Here is a 13,833-nt window from a genome sequence, read left to right as displayed (position 1 = left end):
TTGCATGTTACAACACGATTATGCAGCGTGCCATTCTAGATTTTAATCTTATTGGGTTTTTATATGAGCCTGGTGAGTTAGGTTATGCAGATATTGTTACAATTATTATTACAGTAGAATTGCATCTTACTTGGCAGTGGGGTTCTAAAGTACATAAAGAGAAACTTGTATATAGCCAAAATTACCCGTGAGAATTTTTTCTCTCAAAAACTCCAACACACTCAGTTTTCCTGCAAGTATTAGAATTTGTTGCTGCTTCTTCCACTCATGCCTGGTAAAGTGGATGGCTTCTCTTTGGGCTCATGCTGTTCAAGAAAATAGAGACATGTTCAGTATAGCAAGATGCATGCTATTTCTTCATTTTTTTCCTTAGCGTTCTTCTTCCTTACCTCTTTTCATAAATATTTATGACCTCTGTTACATATCAGGCATTATCATAGGTGTTGTATATACTGTTGTTAAACACAGGGACTATATTCTTGGTCTCAGCAGGCTTACAGTCTAGCATACACTGTGAGAAGCACATGTGATGCAGGAACAATAGTCCAGACCTTTGGCACACATGCTATTGCCATTTATGGCTAGCAGAACTCTTGCACTAATTAAATTATTTCTTTTCCTCTTACAGAGTGCTTGTATTTGAATTTGCCTAAGATAAACTCCCATCAGATGCAATTCTATATTACCATAATACAAATAAAGAAATAGGCTTAGAGAGAAAAGGTGGCTTCCCAAGAGTTATACTATCATAGCAGAATTAGACTTTAAATCCAGGTTTAAAAAATTTTACATCCCATGTTCTCCATCTTCTGTTCTAGACATCTCTTCTCTCCTCTGACATAGTTACTCTTTTGGGCTGAGTCTACGCCTTCCCTTGTCCCTCCTAAATGGGACAGCATGGCCTTGCTCTTGTCTTTTGCTTGTCTTTTGCTCTTGACTTTTCCCTCCCCAGATACAAATTTCTGTATCTATCCTCATCCTAGCCTCACCTGAAGAAAATGTGGCTAGAAACGTCTCCATTGCTTAGACATTTTGCTGTTGGTATCCTTGACACTTGGTCAGAATTAACCCAGGCATGGCTATTGAATAGAAAGTACCTGATTTCACTTTACTGACATCTTGACTTTCCAACTTCCCTGGAGATTCCATTATATTCCTACAACCCAGGTAGGGAATTGTCATTTTTACTGAGGATAAACCTATTTAGGTGAATGTCCCTCTGCAGAATCATTTATCTTCCATTCCAATTTATACTGTAGACATGGCTCTTGTCCAAAACACGGTGATTTATTAGGGTTTCTATTTAGGACTGTGTTTATAGACACTATGCCCTACATTGTGAGATTGTTAAAGTAAGAAATTCCCATAAAATTAAATTTCAAGCAGAGCAAATTGTGTGGGGGAGGAGAGACAGGATTGTCTGAAGTACATTAATTCTTACTGGTGAGACTGTGAAACCCTTTGTATCACGTCAGGTTGACCTCACCAATTACTCGGTAAAAGTAGAAAGTTAAAGCAATGTGACTTCATTTAGGTAAATAGATGTGCTGTATTATGAAGCTGCTCTAAATGTTTTTGAATAGTTGCCACTTTAATTTTATGATATAATGACTTGGTTTAATTTCTTGGTCATTTGATGAAGTTTTTATGTTCACCTGAGGTAAGCTATGAGAAGGAACAAGTGATTACTTGCAAACAGAGACCTTTACAAATTGGATTTCAAAAATAAGGGGAAGAAAAGGGTGAAGTCTCCAGATCCTTTTCTTCACTAAAGAGCCATGGGCATGCAGTCACCTTTCAGTGCCTCAGTTTCTGTCAGGGTAAGAAATGTTAGCTGCTATAAGAAGCAACCTTAAAATCTCAATTGTTATTTGTTCACTCACTTCAGTATAAGGTGTTTGTGTGGGAGGTGGGTTCTGGCCCTTCCAAATTGTGACTCCACCATTTTCAGCAAATAGTCCCAAATTAATACCATTTGAAAGTTTTCTCATGGTTACCACCATTGCCCTTATGAGAAAACTATTTTCAACAGTCAGCTCCCTCTTTCCATGATTTTCTCTTACCTTTTTCCTACACTACAGACTGGCTACAACTTTAACTTGGATACTAGTGAAAGAGTCGGCTATCTCTTTGATACCAAATTATTACATTGGAAATAAATGTTTACATTGTTATCTACCTCTAATTATGTAACATTTTAGGCTTCTTCATTACTCAAGTATGTGAAATAACAAATTTAATAACTTTTCAGTTCATTGATTCTGGATGTGTTTTTCACGAAACTTCAGCCATAAGAGAAAAGATATCTGGTTGATTCAGAAAAAAAAAAAAAAAAAAAAAAAAACCAACCTTTTTTCCAAAAAGCATTTTCTCAAAACAATTTCTCAGTGTAATTGAATGGTATTTAATATTCAAATTCTTCTCTTCTTTCTTTCTCCTCTGAGGAAAAGCAACTAAATTACCAAGTAGATTTCAGATCACCAAAAAGAAGAAACCGGCAGGAGGCTTAACACTTAGTGTCTTGGATTTTTTTCCTACTACCACACAGTCCATATTTTTTCTTTTATTGTACTTATTTAACTCCTTCTTCATATCTACACATGACTTATTTACACTGGTAATTTTTCATTATTTGCAGTATTTACTATCTAAGGTTTGCGGTGGCTGGTTTTGCAATGTTTTTAGTTTAAAAGTTTGTTGTTTTTGTTTGGCTATATGAGGTATATTCCTGCACTTCTTTACTTCCTGCCACTGTGTAACACCATCTAATTATTCAAACCAAGATTATTTGAATAATTAATACTTTATTCCACCTTTGAGAACCTCACACATAGTCTTGGCCCTACAGAAATCATCTGTGTGTGGAATTTCACGAGGGTGGGATTTAAAACATGTCTTATAGGAAGGAAGGGAACATGAAGAGCAAGCCTTATGATGCTGAATGGGGTAATAAGTTTACAGGTAGAATGTGCAAAATACAAGGTCTATTTTGGCAGAGTTAGAGAACAATTTGGGGAAATGGATGAGACCCAGATAGGGATGCCTCATATAAACCCCTAGAATATTTAGACTCTAGAGAAGATTCTTCAAAGTATATTTCAGAAAGCATAATTTCCTTACTGCTCCATAAGAAGAGGAAATCATGTATTTAAGATATGCTTCATATGACTTTTACCTCTATTATTAATGTAGAACTTTGGTTTAATGCTTACTCTTGCTCTGAACCATGGCTAAGTTTACTATTTGCATTATCATTTGTCGTTTTTGGTAGGTAGATACTATCATCACCAACATCATCATCATTGTATTTATTATTTATTGTTGTGTAACAAATTACTTAAAACAACCATGAACATTTGTTCTCTCACCTTTTCTATGGGTCAAGAGTTTGGTAGCATCTTGCCTGGGAGTTCAGACTCAATGTCTCTCATTTAGTTGCAGTCAAGTCATCAGCCTTAGCTGAAGTCCTCTGAGGGCTTGATTATGTCCTTAGGATGCACTTCCCACTTGGCTTGCTCACGTGGCTGCCATGTTGGTGCTGGTTATTATTGGTTGAAGGTTTTTTCTCTACATGGGCATTCTAATGGGCTCTTAGAGGGTCCTCATGACATGGCAGTTGGCTTCCTCCAGAGCAAGTTATCCAAGACAGAGCAAGGAGGAGATACAGTGTCTTTCATGACTCAGCTTTGAATACAACTCTGCAACATCCTGTGGGCTACACGAGTCAGTCCTTTCTCATGGGGGAAGAGACACTGTGTGAACACAGTGTGAGAGGATAGTTGCAGGCCATTTCAGAGGTCATAATCATTATCTAGTTTTGCAGATCAGGGAACTAAAATCAGAGAGACGAAGTCATTTGACAAAGAACATAGAACATTGGGAAAGGTCACTTAAACCCAGACACTCTGATGTAGAGAAAGCAGATTTTGAAACTATTCTATATTTATCTCCAACAGATGATTTCTTTCTTAGTGTCACATGGATATTAACATAATAGTCTGATAAATCTTTCTGTCATGAAAGTGCTTTCCAAACTTATGAGTTTATCTTTTCTTTTTCTTTCCTTTCTTCTCCCTCCCTTCTTTTTCTTCCTTCTTCTTTTCTTCCTTTCTTTTTCTTTCATTTAAATAGAATATTAACATCTTGAAGAACATGCTTTGGGAAATGTCACTGTAGGAAATAGGGATAATTAGAAGATTCTAAATAAGACAAAGAAATGAAGAGAATGGTATTGGGGTAGATTAATTTGATAAGTGTGGGGGACAGATTGGTGGGAGAAGGAATCAGAGGCATGCAAATGTATTTTGTTAAGAAAACAGAAACCAAACACACAGACAAAGGCAAACAAAAAGCAAAGGACTACTGCACATGTGACTTGGGAAAAAAATCAAAAGAAAGAGTGAAATAATGCAGGGTGGTGAAAGGGGGAGAGCAGTCTACAAAGTACATAAAGCAGAAGAGTAGAGTGGTTAAAGGCAAAGCACTGAGTCAAACACGTCAGGCTTTGTTTCTTAGCTCTGCCCTATAAACCAGGGGATATAGGAAAAGTCACTTCAAAGCTCTCTGACCCCAAACTTATTCGCCTGAACAGGCAGGCAAAATTACGGTACCTCCTGTTGTTGGAAGAATTAAAAATCACATGGTAAATGTTCATAAAAGATCTTTATTATTATTTTTCATATTGAACTATAATTATCTGAAGAAATTCAAAATTAAGTGAATATTTATTATAAATAGGATATTAATTTTTTTAAACTTTTTTCAAAACCTCAGAACTCTGTCCTTGAAGGTCTTGTAAGTGATTAATGTATCGTGATAAATATGACATTGTTCTAGTTGAAGGAAGGAGCCTACCTTCTGGCTCCCATTCCTTTTCTATCCTGCAGTGTTAGTCAAAGAAACTGTATAGAATGCCAGGAAATTTGCAAGGTGCTTTTTGAAAATCATCAGATTAAAACCAAACCACCAGTGCCAATTTCTGAGATGAACTATGAGAAGATCATGGTACAAGTAGAAGAGATGTTTCCCCACAGACCACATATAAATAGAGACAGATGAATATATCCTAACGCAAAGCATCTGCAACCCCAAAAAGCTTAATTCTAGAGCCAGAGAGGAGAAAAAGTGAATAAGCAATAAGCTTGACTACTGACGTCAGAATTTAGTTTTTGTTATTACTAATGAACATAGATTTCCATAAATATTAATCATAACTTTGCAGGGCAGGTGCTGAATCTTATTTACTGCCATATCCTCAGTGTCTTGCTCAATACATACCATTTAATGATGCTTGATAAACATCAGTGGAATGAATGAATGATGGAGTCAGTGGATAAAGAAATGAATGTTTGCATGAAAGGGTTCAGTAGAAATGAGAATAAATGGATGTGACAAATAAACACTTAAAAAGAAGAATAAATATAATTTCACTAAAAACTGATGCACTGAATGAAGGAAAGAAATTTCCTGACTTATAAGAAACAAGACAGCTCAACTTTATGATTCTCTTTTGGCTTAAAAAGTCCATACTTCTAATGTTTTGTAAGTCACAAAGTTCTCTACATCTTTAAGCTTCACTTCAAGACTGCATCAATAGTACTGAATTTCACAGAAATTTGCAATTGAGGAGGAAAAGCCCATTTCAAAGAGAAGGTAAAAGAATGCACGTCTATTATATATCAGTTACAAAATTGAAAAAGTTTTTAAAAAAGAATTTGGGGCCTGTATTAGTCAGAGTTCTCTAGAGGGACAGAACTAAGATGGATAGATATATATATTTATATATATATACACATATACATATTTATATGTGTATATATATAAACGTATATAATATATGTAAGATATATATCCATATATAGATATATATGAAAAGGGGAGTTTACTAAGTATTAGCTTACACAATCACAACGTCCCACAATAGGCTGTCTGCAAGCTGAGGAGCAAGGAGGGCCAGTCTGAGTCCTGAAACAGAAGAACTTGGGGTCCAGTGCTCGAGGGCAGGAAGCATCCAGCACAGGAGAAAGATGTAGGCTGGGAGTCTAGGCCAGTCTCTCCTCTTCACATTTTTTTGCCTGCTTTATATTCACTGGAAGCTGATTAGATTGTGCCCACCAGATTAAGGGTGGATCTACCTTCCCCAGCCCACTGACTCAAATGTTAATCTCTTTTGGCAACACCCGCACAGAGACACCCAGGATTAGTACTTTGTATCCTTCAATCCAATCAAGTTGACACTCAGTATTAACCATCACAAGTCCACCCTGTGTCAATTTGAACCCATACACATGTCCTGAGATCATAAATAATCTTCAAATAAAGACAATAATAAGGACATAATTATGCCTAGCATAATACAACTATCCTTAGAACAACGGGAAATGCCACAATCCCCAACGCAAATACTATTACATAAAGTTAACAATACTTAAACGCTGATATGAAGTCAGTACATCTTATATCACATGATAAAGGAAAAGGAAATAAAATGAAGATTTTTCTTAGTAGAAGTGTATACATGCACAAACATGTTTTTCACAAAAGAAGGAGGAAATACTCATGACAATTACAGTCCTTGTTTCTGCAGCTGGTCACGTGGTCATAGCTGGTATTGGTGACTTCTTCTGCTTCCCATTCTGTATTTCCTTTGCCTTCAGCAAGCATCTCAGTAGGTCGTGGGGTTTTTTGTTTTTTGTTTTGTTTTGTTTTGTTTTTTTCCTGGTGGAGTGACCCAAACCTTCATTCCTGAGGGATCTGGGCCATTTGTAGTCCTGCCTGGATTGGACTGTTGGAGTTTCCCGTTGACCTTAATCACATGGCATGGGAATACTAAGAGATGCCCTATTGTAGCTCCTGTATTCCACGCCTATGCTTCCTTACCGCCGTTGTGGAGTAAACTGATTTCATCCTGATAGTCCAGCTCAATCACCTCAGCCAACACTGTAACTCCCTTCTTAGCCTGTTGACTTAAAGGCAGGAGGAGCCCAAAGTGTCCAGGTGGCAACCTTAACTTCCAGTTTAATGGAATTTCTACTGTGTCTCCTGGTGGCAGCATTCCTCCCTCTGGAACTAAGACCTCTAGGCCGGCAGAATGTAATGTCTTGGGAACAGAAAGAAAAATTTTGCTAGTGCATCACTAGGGTTGATGGTGACTGGTGCCACTTCTACTTCCGCCCCTTGAGTCCTGGACTTGTGAATCCTGGCTATGAGAGAAACAGTACCATATGTGGGACACTGATTCAGAGCATACATGGCCTTCTGGAGAACTCTGCCCCATCCTTGCAAAGTGTTGTCACCTAGTTGGCATTGTAATTGTGACTTCAAAAGGCCATTCCACCGTTCTATTAATCCAGTTGCTTGAGGATGTTGGGGAACATGGTAAGACCAGTGAATTCCATGAGCATGAGCCCACTGCTGCACTTCTTTAGCCATAAAGTGAGTGCCTTGGTCAGAGGCAATGCTGTGTGGAATACCATGATGGTGAATAAGGCATTCTGTGAGTCCACGGATGGTAGTCTTGGCAGAAGCATTATGTGCAGTATAGGCAAACCCATATCAGAGTAAGTGTCTATTCCAGTGAGGACAAACTTCTGCCCTTTCCATGATGGAAGAGGTTCAATTTAGTGAATCTGCTACCAGACCGCTGTCTGATCACCCTGAGGAATGGTGCCATATCAAGGGCTCAGTGTTGGTCTCTGCTGCTGGCAAACTGGGCACTCAGCAGTGGCTGTAGCCAGGTCAGCCTTGGTGAGTGGAAGTCCATGTTGCTGAGCCCATGCGTAACCTTCATCCCTGCCAACATGGCCACTTTGTTCATAGGCCCACTGAGCGATGACAAGGGTGGCTGGTGAAAGAGGCTGAGTGGTGTCCACAGAACGGGTCATTCTATCCACTTGATTATTAAACTCCTCCTCTGCTAAGGTCACCCATTGCTGAGCACTCACATGTGATACAAATCTCTTCAGTTTTTGACCACTCAGAGAGGTCCATCCACATACGTTTTCCCCAGATTTGTCACCAGTTTTCCAATCATGCTTCTTCCAGGTCCCTGACCATCAAACCAAACCATTGGCTACAGCCCATGTATCAGCATATAATCACACATCTGGCCATTTCTCCTTCCATGCAAAGTGCACAACAAGGTGCACTTCTCAAAGTTCTGCCCACTGGGAAGATTTCCCTCTACTGCTGTTTTTCAGGGATGTCCTAGAAAGGGGCTGGAGTGCTGCAGCTGTCCAGTTTCTGGTGATGCCTGCATATCATGCAGAACAATCTGTAAGCCAGGCCCTAGTCTTCTCTTCCTCTGTCAACTGATCACAGGGAGCTCTCCACGAGGCCATCATCACTGCAGGCTGGGGTTGAGAAGACAGGGTGGCAGGAGTGGAGATCATGGGCATTTGAGCCACTTCCTCACATAACTTACTTGTGCCTTCAGGACCTGCTTGAGCCCGATCACACACACACCATTTCCATTTCATGATGCAATGCTGCTGCTGTGCCATGACACTTAATGGCTAGATGGGTCAGAAAGCACCCAGTTCATGACAGGCAGTTCAAGTCACATGACTTGATGACCCATGGTCAAATGTTCAATTTCCACCAAAGCGCCATAACAGGCCAAGAGCTGTCTCTCGAAAGGATGGTAGTTATCTGAAGAAGATAGTAGGGCCTTGCTCCAAAATCCTAGAGGCCTCCACTGTGATTCACTTATTGGGCCTGCCAAAGGCTCCAAACAGCATCCTGTCTGCCACTGACACCTCAAGCACCACTGGATCTACTGGGTCATATGGCCCAAGTGGCAGAGCAGCTTACACAGCAGCCTGGACCTGTTGCAGAGCCTCTCCTATTCTGGACCCCACTCAAAACTGGCAGCCGTTCAGGTCACTTGGTAAATGGGCCAGAGTAACAAACCCAAACGAGGAATGTGTTGCCCCCAAAATCCAAATAGGCCCACTAGGCATTGTGCCTTTCTTGGTTGTAGGAGGGGCCAAAGGCGGCAACTTATCCTTCACCTTAGAAGGAATATCTTGATAGGCCCCATACTACTGGAGCCCCAGAAATTTCACTGAAGTAGAAGTTCTCTGAATTTTAGTCAGATTTATTCTCCATCCTCTGGCATGCAAATGTCTTACCAATAAGTCCAGTGTGTTTCCAAGACTGCTCACTGGATCCAGTCAGTATAATGTCCTCAATGTAATGGACCAGTGTGATATCTTGTGGAGGCGAAAAATGATCAAGGTCCTTCTGAATAAGATTGTGACACAAAGCTGGAGAGCTGATATAGCCCTGAGGTAGGACAGTAAAGGTATATTGCTGGCCTTTCCAGCTGAAGACAAATTGCTTCTGGTGGGCCTTATGGAGAGAAATGGAGAAAAAGGCATTTGGCAAGTCAGTGGCTGCATACCAGGTATCAGGAGGTGTGTTAATTTGCTCAAGCAATAAAAATCACATCTGGTACAGCAGCTGCAATTGGAGTCACCACTTGGTTAAGCTTATGGTAATCCACTGCCATTCTCCAAGATCCATCTGTCCTCTGCACAGACCAAATGGGAGAGTTGAATGGAAATGTGGTGGAAATCTCCACCCCTAAGTCTTTCAAGTCCTTGATGATGGCACTAATGTCCGCAGTCCCTCCAGGGGTGTGATATTGTTTTTTATTTACTATTTTTCTAGGTAAAGGCAGCTCCAATGGCTTCCATTTGGCATTTCCCATCATAATAGCCCTCACCCCATGCAATTTTACTCAGTAAAGCAAATGATTAGAGGTCTTGGGGCCAAATCAATCTCAACCTATCCTCAAACTTTAAATGTGTAAGAAGCCTGGCTCACTGGCGTGGAGCCAGGCATGCAAAACACCCACTTCTGGTACCAAAATCTGTATTAGTCAAGCTTCTCTAGAGAGAGAGAGCTAATATGATACATATAAAGGGGAGTTTATTAAGTATTAACTTACACAATCACAAGGTCCCACAGTAGGCTGCCTGTAAGCTGAGGAGCAACGAGAGCCAGTCTGAGTTCCAAAACTGTAGAACCTGGCGTCTGAAGTTTAGGGCAGGAAGCATCCAGCACAGGAGAAAGATGTAAGCTGGGAGGCTAGGCCAGTCTCTCCTCTCACGCTTTTCTGCTTGCTTTATATTCACTGGAAGTTGATTAGGTTGTGCCCACCAGATTAAGGATGCATCTGCCTTCCCCAGCCCACTGACTCAAATGTTAATCTCTTTTGGCAACACCCACACAGACACACCCAGGATTAATATTTTGTATCCTTCAATCCAATCAAGTTGACACTCAGTATTAACCATCACAGGGCCTATGATATTTGAGGAATGGACATTAAGGAAGAACTATCTATAAGACAACTGGGGTTGTGGTAGAAGACAAAATAGGTAAAAATGAAATGCCAACTCCATATTTGCACTACACCATGAGCATGAGTCTTTATGTTGAATAATAGGAATGAAGATCACTGATTAATTGGGTGAATTGACAACACAGAGGTCAGTGAGTAGAGATTATAAACTCATGATAATGACAATCACTCACAATTACTAAGCATTTACAATGTCAGGTACATTGGTATTTTCTTTTCATGTATTATTATATTTAATTATTCTGGCACTTCTGTGATAAAGATCAGAGATTTGCAAACTTCCTTTGTAAGGACCAGATAGCAAATAATTTAGGCTTTGTGGGTCCTATCATCCCTGTTACAACTATAGCCACGCACCACATAATGACATTTAGGCCAATGACAGACCACAAAAGTGGTCTCAGATATTATAATGGAGCTGAAAAATTCATATCACCTGGAAAATTTCTATTCCTTAGTGACAATTTCCAGTCCTGCAAGTTCCATTCATGGTAAGTGCCTTATGCAAATATACCATTTGTTATCCTTTATACCGTATTTCTACTGTACTTTTTCTATGTTGAGATACACAAATACTTCCCATTGTGTTACAATTGCCTAAAGTATTCAGGGCAGTAACATGTTGTACAGGTTTGTAGCCTAGGAGCAATAAGTGATACCATCTAGTCTAGGTATGTAGTAGGCTATCCCATCTAAGTTTACATAAGTACACTCTATGATGTTCAAATAATTAATGAAATTGCCTAACAATGCATTTCTCAGAAGGTATCCCCCATTAAGTGATAGATGACTGTACTTAATTCTGCAGTTGTAGGAGGAAGCAATCATGTATAATACACAAATAAATGGGTGTGGTTACATTCCAACAGAGTTTATTACACAGCAGGCAGCAAGCCAGATTTGCCAACCCTGGATGTAGATCATCATTCCCACTCATTGTCTTTTGCTCTACAGAGCCAAGACTCCAACTCGAGTCTTTCTATGCCAGAACCCACACTCCTAACAACTTCATTATATTGCTTGCAATCAAGTTTCAGAAAGGTAACTTCAACAGAAGACTGTAAGCTGAATTACAAAGGAAAAACTGATTTCTAGAGACCCAAAGGCTAGATGGTAAAAATATAAATGGGATTCACTCACATGTAAAATTAGGGAGGTGTATTAGTCCATTTTCACACTGCTGATAAAGACATAACTGAGACCGGGTAATTTACGAAAGGAAGATGTTTAATGGACTTACAGTTCTACGTGGCTGGGGAGGTCTCACAATCATGGCAGAAGGCAAGGAGGAGCAAGTCACGTCTCACATGGATGACAGCAGGCAAAGAGAGAGTTTGTGCAGGGAAACTCCAGTTCTTAGAAACAACAGGTCTCATGAGACTCACTATCACAAGAACAGTTCAGGAAAGACCCACCCCCATAATTCAATCACCTCCCACTGGGTTCCTCCCAAGACATGTGGGAATTGTGGAAGCTATAATTCAAGATGAGATATGGGTGGGGACAGAGCTAAACCATATCATTCCTCCCTTGGCCCCTCCAAAATCTCATGTCTTCACATTTCAAAACCAATCATGTTTTCCCAACAGTCCCTCAAAGCTTTAACTCATTTCAGCATTAACTAAAAAGTCCACAGTCCAACATCTGATCTGAGATAAGGCAAGTCCCTTCTGCCCGTGAGCCTGTAAAATCAAAAGCAAGTGAGTTACATCCTAGATACAATAGGGGTACAGGCATTGGGTAAATACCGCTGTTCCAAATGGGAGAAATTGGCCAAAACTAAGGGGCTACGGGACTCATGCAAGTCCAAAATCCAGCAGGGAACTCAAATCTTAAAGCTTCAAAATGATTTCCTTTGAATCCATGTCTTGCATCCAGGTCACACTGATGCAAGGGGTGGGTTCCCATAGTCTTGGTAAGCTCTGCCCCTGTAGCTTTGCAGGGTACAGTCTCCCTCCTGGCTGCTTTCATAGGCTGGTGTTGAGTGCCAGCGGCTTTTCCAGACAAAACGTGCAAGCTGTCGGTGGATCTACCATTCTGGGTTCTGGAGGACAGTGGCCCTCTTCTTGCAGTTCCACTACATGGTGCCCCAGTAGAGACTCTGTGGGGGCTCCAACCCCACATCTCCCTTCCACAGAGGTTCTCCACGACAGCTTCACCCCTGCAGCAAACTTCTGCCTGGGCATCCAGGCTTTCCATACATCCTCTGAAATCTAGGCAGAGGCTCCCAAACCTCAATTCTTGACTTCTGTGTACCTGTAGGCTCAACACCATGTGGAAGCTGCCAAGGCTTTGGGCTTGCACCCTGTGAAGCCATGGATCAAGCTGTACCTTGTCCCCTTTCAGCCATGGCTGGAGTTGCTGGGACACTAAGCACCAAGTCCCTGGATTGCATAGAGCAGAGGAGTACTGGGCCTGGCCCATGAAACCATGTTCTCTTCCTAGGCTTCTGGGTCTGTGATAGGAGGGGCTGCCAGGAAGACCTCTGATGTGCCCTGGAGACATTTCCCCCATTGTCTTGGGGATTACCATTTAGCTCCTTGTTACTTATGCACATTTCTGCAGCCCTTGAATTTCTCCTCATAAAATTGGATTTTCTTTTCTGTCACATTGACAGGCTGCAAATTTTCCAAACTCATATGCTCTGCTTCCCTTATAAAACTGAATGCTTTTAACAGCACCCAAGTCACATTTTGAATGCTATGCTGCTTAGAAATTTCTTCTGCCAGATACCCTAAATCATCTCTCTCAAGTTCAAATTTCCACAAATCTTTAGGGCAGGGGCAAAATGCCACCAGTTCCTTTGCTAAAACATAACAAGAGTCATTTTTGCTCCAGTTCCCAACAAGTTTCTTGTGCCCATCTGAGACCACCTCAACCTGGACCTTATTGTTCATGTTACTATCAGCATTTTTATCAAATCCATTCAACAAGTCTCTAGGAAGTTCCAAACTTTCCAACATTTTCCTGTCTTCTTCTGAGCCCTCCAAACTGTTCCAATCTCTGCCTGTTACCAAGTTCCAAAGTCACTTTTAGATTTTTGGGCATCTTTTCAGCAATGCCCCACCTTACTGGTACCAATTTACTGTATTAGTCCATTTTTTACACTGCTGATAAAGACATACCCAAGACTGAGCAATTTACAAAAGAAAGAGGTTTAACGGACTTACAGTTCCACATGCCTGGGGAGGCCTCACAATCATGGTGGAAGGCAAGGAGGAGCAAGTCACATCTCACATGGATGGCAGCAGGCAAAAGAGAGCTTGTGTAGGGAAATTCCTGTTTCTAAAACCATCAGACCTTGTGAGGTTCATTCACTGTCACAAACACTGCTTAGGAAATACCCACCCCCATAATTCAATCACCTCCCACTAGAGGAGCCAGTCAATCACCTCCCACTGGTAGGAATTGTGGGAGTTACAATTCAAGATGAGATTTGGGTGGGGACACACAAAAACCATATC

General features: G+C 40.7%; 1 long non-coding RNA gene across 1 annotated transcript in view; it reads right to left on the bottom strand.

Moving 5' to 3' along the window:
- The window catches only part of LOC105483773 (uncharacterized), a 301,015-nt gene that overhangs the window by 103,398 nt on the left and 183,784 nt on the right, over positions 1-13,833 (bottom strand). Inside the window, exons 4-5 of the long non-coding RNA XR_988576.2 lie at positions 3,369-4,170; positions 186-305 (exon numbers count right to left, since the gene is read on the bottom strand). This is a non-coding gene — a long non-coding RNA (uncharacterized lncRNA). The remainder of the gene's footprint in view (positions 1-185; positions 306-3,368; positions 4,171-13,833) is intronic.

This window comes from Macaca nemestrina, chromosome 2 (genome assembly GCF_043159975.1).
Source record: "Macaca nemestrina isolate mMacNem1 chromosome 2, mMacNem.hap1, whole genome shotgun sequence".
Lineage (NCBI taxonomy): Eukaryota > Metazoa > Chordata > Mammalia > Primates > Cercopithecidae > Macaca > Macaca nemestrina.
The sequence above is the reverse complement of the archived record's forward strand: the minus strand, read 5'-3'. Positions and strand labels throughout refer to the sequence as shown.